This window comes from Electrophorus electricus, chromosome 18 (genome assembly GCF_041902795.1).
Source record: "Electrophorus electricus isolate QZ-2024a chromosome 18, ASM4190279v1, whole genome shotgun sequence".
Taxonomy (NCBI): Eukaryota; Metazoa; Chordata; class Actinopteri; order Gymnotiformes; family Gymnotidae; genus Electrophorus; species Electrophorus electricus.
In genome coordinates this window covers 2,508,200-2,521,419 of record NC_137514.1, presented here as the reverse complement: position 1 = coordinate 2,521,419, position 13,220 = coordinate 2,508,200, and the positions used below count along the sequence as shown (strand labels likewise).

Sequence of the window (13,220 nt, the reverse complement as noted above, 5' to 3'; positions counted from 1 at the left end):
TTATTAATTATTATTATAAATTTTTATTAACACAAATATATTTCTGTGGTGGGACTAAATCCTACATAGAGGGGTTCAGTGAATGTGGAGTAAAACGTGTGTATGTGGGTCAGCCTGTGTGTGTCAGCAGAGACGCTGTAGAAGGATAGAATGCTGGCAGGCCAATCCAGATACATGCCTACTCTGTCAGAATAAAAAGAAAGGGCAGGAATCATATTCAACTGAGCCTCCCAATAACAGAGACTTTCCCTACAGAGCACATACATACACTGTCGAAATCTCTCAGAGCTGGAACCATACGGTTGCATTTCTATAATGCGTGTCGCCTTTCGGATTCCCTCTGACAGACAAATGTAGTGATGTGCTGTGTTGGGGTCTAATGTGAGTTCGCAGACATCTAAAAACAGAGGAGAGGGTGAAACAGAGTGGGATACAACATGTACATACTATACCATCTTTAAGGAAATCTGTCCTAGTCATACAACTCAAGAAATAAAAGTTGGTTTAAAGTTTAGTTTAAAGTTTACTTTTTTTTAAGTTTTAAAAAACATTGTTACTAGTTTTTACCAGTGTTTATTAAAGTTTTAAACAAAAACAACCTACATTTTCTTGGTCCTGGTCTGATCCTACACTCTCCTCCCCCATCCGTTCTATGAGAAACACACAAATATGCATACACACACCTAACATAAACATTTTGCTTGGGTGCATCGACACAAGTGCAGTAATTATTGACCTTATGGAACTGGCAATGAACAGTTGTAAATGTGTTTCTACAGTTTAGGTCTAGGTTGACCACCTCTTAAAAAGTAATTAAAACCTACTTCGAGTTCTCCAGTTTACAGTATCTATCGTCCAGTGCAGCAGTAAGGAGTTTTTCTCCTGCATGCCCTGGGTGATTGTAGCTCAAATCCAGCTCCATCAGGTGTGAAGGATTTAAACCTACAGTTGAAGCCAGAGCACAACAGCCTTTCTCTGTGACCAAACATCCAGATAACCTTTAAAAAGAAACAACAACAACATTACTGATACTCTTGAATATTTATAGCTATTTAGATTCTATAATATAGCTTGGAGTATTAAAAGTTTTGAGTCACTGTGATTAGATCCTATCATGCTCTGCCAGGTCTGAGTTGAAACCACAGATGATGTGTCTTTCTCTTTGGCAAAACTCTCAAATGTAAGTGAAAAAGAAACCCATATACCTCAGTAAACTCTGACTACAGCGATCGTGACCAATTAAAGGGCACATGTTATGGAAAATTCACTTTTTCAGTGCTTGTGCACATACATTGGGTATATGGAGTGCCTAACAATCCAGAAACTGAAATAAGACAACCCGATCAGTTTCCTGTGTGACAGATGTGCACCGTATTCGTCTTGCAAGCATTGTGCCCTCTAGTATTATGTCAACTAAGAGCTGCTCTGTTGTTGTTTCACAGAACAGCACAGAACACTATATCAGTCCATAGCTTCATAGGACAGAAGAGTTAAATGGATAAAGTTTATTTTGATTCCAATGTCCCAGCTACAGTCAGCAAAATCCCATAGCATGCATGTGTGCTCAACACTGTGTCTGATTGCTTTTATGATTGAGTCAGTACAAGGAGTATCAAAAAGACCTACTAAAAGATGGATCGATACTAACCACTCTGTGGCAAAGCTACAGACAAGGGAAATGTAAGCTTTGAAAAAATAATTATGCTAGGACAAGTGTTTCGTTAGCTGTTTATCAATACTTAATACTTTACTTGTGGCAGGATCTACAATAATGTTAAAGCTATTAGTTTGTTAGTTTAATGAACTAAGAGCAAACATAGCTGCACCACAATGTTTTATCTGGCAGCCATATTTATCACTCAACAGTTAGCAGAGTAGCACTAAGCCAAACTTACATCATTACACAACAAGGGGGGGGGGGGGGTTGCGGCTTTGGTGAGCAGTAAATACTTATCATTTAAAGGACCATGCAAAACCAGCTGTTCTAAGCAGGGCTGTGTTGATGAGAAAGGTGCTGTGATGCTTGATCCTTCAGGTATTTTGACCAAAGTATATCTCTTTGCTAGTTGGCTACACATTTTCAGTTTATATCAGACAATTTCATTGTACTAGTGTATTACCTCAGCTTGTATACACTGAAAGATGACAATAAAAATATATTCCAAACTTTTCTTTATATATGTCCTCTACTGACCACAGTACTTCCAGTTTACAGCTTGGATTTTCTAGTCCATCAGAGAGGAACTTCACTCCTGAATCTTGTAGATCATTGTTACTCATGTCCAGCTCTCTCAGGGGTACACCAAAGCTGAATACAGAAATCAGCATCTTACAGCTGTCTGTAGTTAGGGAACACCAGCCTAGACTGTACAACATTACATTTAAAAAATCAGTGTCATTATTCTACAGCTCAAACCAAGTAAATAAAAAATACAATATTATGTTATGGATTTTAAATTTTACATAATATAAGATCAGAATTCACCGTAATACATCAAGTTTACAGCTTGATTTTTTCAGGCCCTCAGAGACCAGTTTTATTCCTAAATCCTGCAAGTCATTATGGCTCAAGTCCAATTCTCTTAGAGTTGAAAGCTTGATGGCCAAGACACAGCTTTCTTTGCTGAAGTGGCAACTTGCCAAGCTTTAATAAAAATAGAACCCAAAAATCATCTTTACTCAGATAGCAAATCACAGACATAAATAACCTATCCTAAATAACCTTTCACCTAAAACTGTAAAAACATAAAGGGCCAAATTCATAAAATTTGAAGGTAATTGAACTACAGCATACAAAATGTGCAACATGATATTTAATTCCGATTCATTATCTTGGCAATAATTAGCACAGAATTGTCAGCTTACTACTGTGGTAAATTCACCTTGTGCCCATGGTGAAAGTCAATCAAAACTGACATGCAAATGAGTCCATACATATTAAAGACCCACACCAGGAGACAGATGACTCACAAATCCCAGTGGTAGGCTACGCTGAAATCTGCCACTTAAATCAAAAGATTATGCATTTGTAACTTTACCAGCCTGCATGACTGCATGACTTCAGCACTGAATTGTTCACTTCAGAACATCAGGGCAGAATCAGGGCAGAATAGCAAAATTGTATCTTTCCTCAGTCTATATCTGTATATAATTTCTTCCTCTGTAACATTTTTATTTGCTTTTCTTATAGAAAAGGTTCATGGCATTCTGAGATCCTACTATTACAGTTGCAAAGTTTTCCATGATGCTCAATCAAAAAGGACCAAAAATGTGCCAACTAGATGTGTGCAGAATTTTGTTGATAACTTGTTTGCGTGTGTTTTTATATTTTTCAAGTTTCAAGTTTGGTTTATTTGTCACATATATAGTCATACACAGTATAACTCACAGTGAAATGGTTTGAGAGTGCTCTGTCCAAACTGAGGAAAACAAAACAGGTGTATAGGGAATATATATATATATATATATATATATATATATATATATATATATATATATATATATATATATATATATATATTAACAATGTATGTACAATGTATGTATAATATGTTTATATACACAATGTACAATGTATATATGGATATGTATATATGTATGTAACTCTGCCATTGCCGGCTCCCAAGTGCCGGAAGCGAAAGGAGGAGGGTTAGGTGCCAGGCCAGCAACCCGGCCCTGTAAAAACTTCTACCGCTACAGAAACAACAACGAATATTCTAAACGATCCCATCAGCAAAGAGGACCTGGCTCTAACTTGATGATGGTGCTGGAGCAAACCCGCGAGGGTGTCCAACACCCGATGCAGACCGGAACCTTCGATGCAAAAATGATTTCCAAATTAGGCACCTGGAATGTTAGAACTCTCTGCAAACGTGGGAAGCTTGCCCAGCTTCTACACGAATTTGACAACTACAATCTTGACATATTGGGTGTCTCTGAAATGCATTGGACTGGATCGGGAAAGATCGAAGTGATGGGAAGTCAGTCCTGTATTCAGGACATGAGAAGCACCATATTCATGGTGTCGGATTGGTGCTTAGTAAAAAGGCATCATGTGCACTACTTGGATGGAAACCTGTCAACGATCGCATCATCACGGCACGATTTCAATCAAGACACGCTAAAACTTCCATCATCCAAGTATACACTCCAACCGAAGACTCCGATGACGATCAGAAGGATACGTTCTACGGACTCTTACAATACACCATTGATGAAATCCCATCTCATGATGTTAAACTTCTCATTGGTGATTTTAATGCACAAATTATCGACGACCGTCGTGGCTTAGAAAACATCATTGGTCAACACAGTTCGGGGCGACAGACCAATGATAATGGTGAACGACTTCTATCCTTTAGCAATATGAACAATTTCTGCATTGGTAACACATACTTCCACAAAAATATCCATAAGAAAACCTGGCGATCGCCGGATGGAGCCACATACAATGAAATTGACTTTATCTTTATCTCTCGGCGATGGCGTTCAGCACTGTTGGACGTCAGAGCCTATCGCGGAGCGGACGTTGGATCGGACCTTTATCTCGTACGATCCTCAATTTGGTTACAGCTCAAACAGAGAGAACAAAAGCAATGACAACGTCCTTACGCTGTGGAGAAGCTGGAAGGACCTGCTGCGGTCCAACAATTCCAACTGGAGTTGAGAAATCGGTTCGAGCTAATCCAAGATGCGGGCGACATCGACAAATACTGGATGGCATTCAAACAAGCAGTCATAGAAACGGTAAAGGAAACCGTGGGTCGCCGATGCGGGACACAGAAAGAACATTGGATACGGGACCCAACTTGGAGCCTGATTGACGAAAGGATATTTGCAAAATGCCGACGCGAACAGGCAAAAGCTGACCCTGACAAGGAAACCACAGCAGAGCGATATCGGCAACTGGATAGGGCAGTCAAATGAAGCTGCAAATCTGACAAGAAGGCATGGTTGGAATGCAAAGGAGCCGAAGCACATGAGGCGGCTAGCAAGAATGACAATAAGACCCTGTACTGCATTGTACAAGAGTTGACTGTGGCATGGAGCAACTCAAGTGCACCCATCAAAAACAAGGACGGGGTGTTTCTGCTCACCAGAGAAGAACAAGATGCGCGCTGGGTAGAACACTTCAAGGAAACCTTGAACCAGCCCACCCCTGCCAACACCTATGACTTTGGCACCACACCGCCACCTCCAGACCTGGTAGTTAATCTTGATCTAATCACTATCGAGGAAACTAAGGTGGCTATTCGAACACTCAAAGCCAACAAAGCACCTCGTCTAGACGAGATAGCACCGGAAATGCTAAAGCACGGTGGAGACGCAATTGTAAACACCCTCACAGTGCTGCTCAACAAGTGCTGGCAAGATCAGAGCATCCCAAGTGACTGGAAGAAAGGAGTAATCGTTGAACTCCCAAAGAAATGCAATACCGCTGACTGCAACAATTGGCAGGGCATCCTCTCGGTTCCTGGGAAAGTCTTCTGCAGCATTCTATTACGGTGCCTACAACAAGCAGTGGATGAAATTCTCAGAGAAGAGCAAGCCGGATTCAGAGCGGGCCGTCCGTGCAGTGAGCAGATTTACACGCTTCGTAATATCATCGAACAGTGCATCGAATTCCAGCGCCCCTTGCTCATCAACTTTATCGACTTCAAAAAGGCTTTTGATAGCGTCCACAGGGGCTCCTTGTGGACAATTGTACAAGCCTACGGCATTCCACAGCGGTTTGTCAACGTCTTCCAGAACCTATATATCACCTCTAGCTGCTGCGTCAGGACAGACGATGGCTAGACAGATTTCTTCAACATCGAACCGGAGTCAAGCAAGGATGTATCCTGTCGCCAATTCTCTTTTTGCTCGCAGTCGACTACGTCATGAAAAAGGTGATGATGAGCCCAGTGACTGGAATTCCTTGGACAAATGGATCTCATCTCACTGATCTCGATTTCGCAGACGACATTGCCTTGCTAGCAAATATAAAACTGGCTCTACATTCCATGACAACATGCCTTGAGGGCGAAGCGGAAAATGTTGGCTTGCGCATTAACACCAAGGTCATGTGGGTGAATCGTCAAACCAAGGTGCAGATAACTATTGGGCAGCAAACGGTGGAGGACATCGAGTTCACATATCTCGGCAGCATAGTATCCAATAATGACGGTGGCTCAGGAGCGGACGTTCGATGTAGGATCGGAAAGGCGGTGGGTGTGTTCCAGCGTCTACGCCACATCTGGTCCTCAACAACAATTAATACAGGAATCAAAATGCATCTGTACTCCACGATCGTCATCCCAACCGCCATTTACGCCAGTGAAACCTGGAGGAACACAAAGAGGATCGCCCAGAAACTAAACGTTTTCCATCAACGGTGCATCCGCCGAATACTGGGTATCTCGTATAAGGACAGAATTACCAATGAGGAAGTTCTTCAATTGAGTGGATTGCGGAAGCTGGAAGAAATCGTCACCAAACGCAGAATGCGCCTCACTGGTCATCTCCTACATCTTCCAGACAAACGCATCTCAAAGGCAGCTGTACACTGGACACCGACAGGAGGAAAGCGAAAGCAAGGCCAACCCAAAACCACCTGGAGATCAACCTTCATCGCCGACCTAAAAACTATTGACATACGCTCGTTGGACAAAGCCAGAGACGCTGCAGCCAATAGGACCCGTTGGAGAGCGCTTGTTGCCCAATGCACCAAGGAATGCGGGAGGAACTAAAGCTAAATATGTATGTACACAATATCCAGTTCCAGCTTACAATTGACATATTTACAGTTACATGGTGGTGGAGGTCCCCACAGTTTATCAGTTTCCCTGATTCAGCTCCCGAATGGCCTGTGGGAAGAGCCTACTCTTCAGTCTTTCTGTCTTGGTCTTCAGGGAGCGAAAGCGCTTCCCTGACCTCAACAGAGAGAAGAGCCTATTGTTGGGATGGGTGGGGTCCTTCACAGTCCTCCTGGCCTTAGTCTGGCACCGCTTGTAATAGATGGTCTGCAGGTAAGGAGGTTCCGTATGAGTGATGCACTCTGCTGAACGCACTATCCTTTGGAGTGCTTGTCTGTCCTGCTTGGTGCTGTTCCCCATGAGGATGCTCTCGATAGTGTAGAAGTTCCGCAGTACCTTGGAGGGCAGTCTGAAGTCTCTTAGGCGTCTGAGATGGTAAAGACGCTGACGAGCCTTCTTTGCCAGGGAGTTGGTATGGCGGGACCAGGACAGGTCCTGCGAGATGTGAACTCCAAGGTACCTGAAATTATCTACTCTCTCCACCGTGGTTCCACTGATCCTCACAGGTTGGTAGTGCCGCACCTGCTTCTTGCTGCAATCCACGATCAGCTCCTTTGTCTTACTGATGTTTAGGAGGAGATTATTTTCCTGGCACCAGTTTTCCAGGTGTTTAATCTCCTCCAGGTAGGTCCTCTCGTCGTTGTCCGAGATCAGACCCACGACAACGGTGTCGTCAGCAAACTTGACAATGATGTTAGAGCTGGAAGTGGCTGTGCAGTCGTAGGTGTACAGTGAGTAGAGCAGGGGGCTTAGGACACAACCCTGAGGACCTCCAGTGCTGAGGGTGAGGGTGGATGAGGCGCAGTTGCCCACCCGTACTGATTGTGGTCTGTCTGTTAGGAAGTTGGAGATCCAGTCGCACAGGGATGTATGCAGTCCTAGATCCCCCAACTTAGTAGTGAGTAGGGAGGGGATGATAGTGTTAAATGCTGAACTGTAGTCGACAAATAGCATTTTAACATAATTTCCCCTCCCTTCATCCAGGTGAGTCAGTGTAGTGTGGAGCAGATGTGCAATTGCATCATCAGTGGAGCGGTTGTGGCGGTGTGCAAACTGCAGTGGGTCCATGGAGGCTGGCAGCGAAGATGTGATGAAATCTCTGATTAGCTTTTCAAAGGACTTCATCACGACTGATGTGAGGGCAACAGGGCGGTAGTCATAGAGGCCAGAGGGTCGAGGTTTCTTCGGGACGGGGACGATGGTGGATCACTTGATGCTGGATGGGACGATACCGAGCGTCAGGGAGAGATTAAAGATGTCGGTGAATACCGGGGCTAGCTGGTCTACGCAGGCTTTGAGGACTCTCCCGCAGATATCGTCTGGTCCCGCCGCCTTCCTGGTATTCACTCTCCTCACATCACTCCCTGTGATGATGAGAGGGCGCTGTTCTATGGTGGGCTCTGCGCATGCGCCTTTGGCTGCGCCGATAACACCATTAGCACTGCTAGCATTAGCGCTGTTAGCATTAGCATTAGCTCGAAGCGAGCGAAGAATGTGTTCAGCTCGTTGGCCAGAGACTCATCCGCACTCATCAGTCCAGAGGGTGGGCTCCTGCAGTCTGTGATCGTCCGTAGTCCCTGCCACAGGGATCTAGAGCCACTCTGCTGGAACTGTGACTCCAGTTTCCTCCTGTAGCACCGCTTGGCCTCCCTCACCTCCCTGCGTACTCCGTATGCCACAGACTTGTACTCATCCATGTTTCTGTTGACGATGCCTGCATCGTAGGCAGCAGTGCGAGAGTTCAGAGCCTCGTGGATGGTTTTGTTCACCCAGGGCTTCTAGTTGGGAAACTGAGTGCAGCATCCCGGTGTTGTGCCTGAAACTGTGTGAGAGCCTCATGAAGTTCCCACAGTGCAGTGTCCATGTTGGCCTGAGGTGGGATGTACACGGTGTTGATGATGACCGAAGTGAACTCCCGAGGAAGGTAGAAAGGATGAAACTTGAGGGCGAGCAGCTCCAGGTTGGGTGAGCAGGAGCGGGCGAGAGTAACAACATTGGCATTGTTGCACCAGCTGTTGTTTACCATCACACACACTCCGCCGCCTCTCGACTTCCCCGAATCTGCCATCCTGTCCATACAGTGAACCGAGAAGAATTCGGCTGGCTGGATGGTGTGATTTGGTACCGCTGGGTTCAGCCATGACTCAGTGAAGCAGAGGAGGTTGCAGTCCCGAATGTCCCTCTGGAATTTCATCCTGGCCTGGAGGTCGTCGAGCTTGTTGTCCAGAGACTGGACATTGGCTAGCAGGATGTTTGATCAGCAAGAAATACAAGGACACATTTTTTTGGTACAACTGCCATGAAACTGAAACCTTCTGGAAGTGATCCATCAAGGAGGAACTACAGCTCATCCATGTTCTTGTTCAGGTAGCAGTAGAACACATGGAGAGCAACAAGGAACTCTTGAACACTCAAATGTATGAAGCAGTATACCTTCTCCTTATGAAGTACAGATTCCTGCTTGAAGATCTCTGTGCAAATACCACTGAACTCTGAATCTTTGATACCACAGTCATCTTAATAGAATATTATGTGCTTCTGTTTTAATTGTTCAAATGCCAGCTTGGCCAGTTTCAAGATCATCTCTCTGTTGGATTCCATCAGCTTTTTCATGTCTCGCTCATATTTCATGTCATACTTCTGGTTCTTTATATTCATCTGTATAAGAAGGAAATGGATGTACATTTCAGTCAGTGTGGTGGGAATGTCTTTTCCATGGTTTTCCACCAGCACTGCCTGCAGAACAGTAGCTGTGATCCAGCAGAAGACAGGTATGTGGCACATGATGTACAGGCTGCGAGAAGTCTTAATATGGTAGATGATTTTAGAAGCTTCATTCTTATCCAGTATCCTCTTTTTGAAGTATTCCTCCTTCTGTGCATCAGTGAAGCCTCGCACCTCTGTGAATAAGCTCACATGCTCTGAAGGAATGTGATGAGCTGAATGTGATGAAGTATGTTTCCTTTGACGAGATTTGTAATCAGGGCATCCACAGATGCTTTCTTTGTTACGCTGCACACTATTCTGCTGTTGAAATTCAATGGAAGTCGACTCTCATCAAGCCCATCAAAGATGAATGCAAGCTTGTAGTCTTCATAGATTTTTGTTTCCTTCAGTTTGTCCAGTTCAGGGTAGAATTCCAACAGTAATTCATGAAAACTGTACTCTCCATCTTTAACCAAGTTAATCTCTCGAAATGGAAGAAGAAACATGCAGTCTATATCCTGGTTTGCATCTCCCTCTGCCCAATCAAGAATGAATTTCTGAACAGAAACTGTTTTTCCAATGCCAGCAACTCCTTTGGTCAACACAAGCTTGTTCTTTTCATTTTTCCATGGCAAGTTGAAAATTTGATTACAGTTGATTGGAGTGTCCTGAGATTTTTTCATATTAAAAACTTTGTCAATCTTCAAAATTTCGTGTTCATTATTGGACTTCTTTGAGTTCTCCTTCTGTGATGAATACCTCCGTATAAACTTTCTTAAGATATATTTTATTTTTTACATCCTTTTTTCCCTCAAATAGGCACTCGATTTTCTTCTTCATGATGGCTTTGTGACTCTCCAAAATGTTCTTTAGAACACACTCTTCTGTTTGTTTATAGAAAAGTTAAAATAAACGTTTAATTGTGTATTTCTTGTGACATATATATAGAAAATTCACAAAATGTGAAAAGTTACAAAACCATATCAAAGAGTCTTAATAAGAAATTAATTTAGTCTTGATATATTATGTTGGAACATGCTAATTAGCAAAAACTGGCATTGCCTATATCTGGCTCAGTTCTAATAACAAAATCTTAGTTCAGTCTAAGATGATCTGAATACTAAAGAACAGTGTTTAGACTGGAGAACAAACATGAGTGAATGACAATAATTTAAATGCACTCAAATAGTGCCTTATATCACAGATGGTATCTCCCTTTTATATTGTGATTTGACATGAAATGACCCCTTATGCCTTTCCAAATTATAATTCACTCATAGGCACTAATATTCAGTAATCTGGATAGCACTGTAAAAGGTATCGTCTCCAGACAAACACTAAATTAGCAAAGAAGCAAATCAACTAATTTACATAATACACAATTTTGTTACAAATGTTCTGCCTCATGCCTTGGTTTGCTAATTATTCTTAAATCAGATCTAATCTGGTATAACATTCCTAAAAGAAACTGTAACTCCAAAGAGTCACATAGATCAGCACTTTTTTTTTTTGTGAAACTGGGTTCAGTGTACATTAGGCTTTATGTTTTATCTGAATTAAAGCCTTAAATGCTCAAGATCCACAGATGGGGCCAGATCCATGCCTCAGTCTTGTAACTACATACCTTTGATACTGAATAACTTACAGTAGTTTCTGAATAAGAGGTCTTGAGATTGCCAACTAAATAATAAGGTTAAGAATGTAAGGAATTACATTATTCAGATTATTACCTAAGTGGGCTTTTTGTTCTTCAGTTGACTCTGTAAAAAAATTTAAAAAACAAAAAACAATATTGCAATTAACTAAATACAAAGTACAAATTATTTTTAATTAATGTACAATTGACTTCTACAATGCTACAACACCACATTGACTTCTACCATTTTGTGATTTAAACATGTAGCTTGGTACATTCTATTATCTTTTTTTATTATAAATAATTCTCCTAACTATTGCTTAAATTCATTATAGCATACCATTGCCAACACCCTTAGTATTGAAGGTGAAGAAAGATGAGCCATAGAAGTTGTTGCTATTGAACACCGGAGCAGCCACGGTGCTGCCATACACAGCACTCACAACGACAGAGCATTCAGTAGGGAAAGTGAGAGGAGTTAACTGAATCGGAGCTATCTGCTCTGCATCAGACTCTGGCAAAGCTGTCTGCGGTGGTTCGAGAACCACAGCATTCAGTGCTACAAAACAGAGACAAAGAGAGACGTGCTGTGGGTGAAGGAGTTACTACTATGCAGAGGCAAAGTAGTTTCTACATTTAGCTATGACCAACTGAACACCCGTTGGCAAGCTTTTAATGTCAGAAAACCATTTTATTTGCAGCTGCCATGCAAACTAAGATATAAATCATTCAAAAATGAGAAAAATTAGGGCCAATAGGAAAATGCGTTAAACAATACATTTTTTTTAATATTGCCATCTGATGCATTGTATCATAGTGCTTTGTGTGGTGAATGTTTAACGCTTTACTGACTTAACAGGATTAAAGAGATTCAATAATCTGGTGACTCCATTCAGCACATTGCTGCTTTTTTTATTTGAAAAGCCAGTCATGCCCAATTTATGCCAGGTCACATTATAATCCAATGTCAGGAGGGTCAGTCTAACAAAAGCAGTTAAGTAATAAACAATAACAACAATAACAATTCCTCTTGAATTTATTTCTCATTCATCTAAAACATATATTCTGAATGCATAACCTGACACATAATTTTTTTTCTTAACAGATATATTTTTATTGTCAAATTCTTAGCTCTCTAAAGAATGCTGGCCCTGAGTTTATTGATCTATTTTGCCCTCTATTGGAATAGCAGAGATCTTTCAATTCACTTACGGTACACCAGATGATATTAAGTTGAAACATTAAAGATCAAATTTCAAAATTTCACAGCCTTAGTTATAATTGTTCTCTTTGGTAGTCTATGGGTGCTCATCGTAGCGAAGTAATGAACAAAGACTCAATTAATCACACTGAAATGGCAAAAATTCTAATATATATTAACATATATTACCCAATAAATCCAGTTCTGCCTTACCTGCACTGTTCTGGGTGATTACGGGCAGGTTTGGGCACTTCCACCACCAGACCCAGGTAGTCAGAATGATCATCAGTGCAGCCAACAGTAGTTCAGTTACAGACACCATTTTCATTCACTGAAGAAAGTGATAACAATGGTTTTGCTAAAAGGTGACTGAAAAAATGTTTTGGGTTTTTTTTGGGGGGGTTGGACATCATAGCAGATTTTAATGACATATTTTTGCCTCACCACTTTTGGAGGTGTTGTGTCACTGCTGTGTTCAGGTGAAAATTCAAGTCCATGCATGCTGACAGACTATCTTAATGCAATATCCTGGGAGCAAACATTAATGTTTCACTTTGTGTAATTTTTTGTATAACTCTTCTGAGTTCATTGTTAGTATAGTGTAGTTTGTAACCCTATAGTGCTTGAATCAAACTATACTGTTTAGTCCTATTCCAACATGTTCTGACTTAAGTAATTTAACGTAATATACTAGGATAATTAACTGTATATATGTCGCACTAGATTGTATCAAGGTTCTTACATATATGGCATCTGGCCCTTATCCAGAGCATATATTTATTAGTATGACAGTGTGCATGATCTCTGAACCATGATATTACAGCACCATGCTCTACCAGGACAGTTACGTGAGCTACCCATTCTACTTCTACTAGTGGTAGAT

The 13,220-nt window shown here is 41.8% G+C and overlaps 1 pseudogene across 1 annotated transcript; it reads right to left on the bottom strand.

The window, feature by feature from the left end:
• Nucleotides 1-17: 17 nt before the first annotated feature.
• On the bottom strand, nucleotides 18-12,846 carry LOC113591734 (NACHT, LRR and PYD domains-containing protein 3-like; annotated as a pseudogene). Its single transcript, XR_014118313.1, has 12 exons — nucleotides 12,782-12,846; nucleotides 12,551-12,668; nucleotides 11,477-11,695; nucleotides 11,231-11,260; nucleotides 9,026-10,384; nucleotides 8,450-8,572; nucleotides 4,758-4,870; nucleotides 2,486-2,644; nucleotides 2,195-2,365; nucleotides 825-998; nucleotides 604-650; nucleotides 18-397 (listed from the first exon to the last, which is right to left on the bottom strand). The product of XR_014118313.1 is annotated as an NACHT, LRR and PYD domains-containing protein 3-like (transcript).
• Nucleotides 12,847-13,220: the final 374 nt, after the last annotated feature.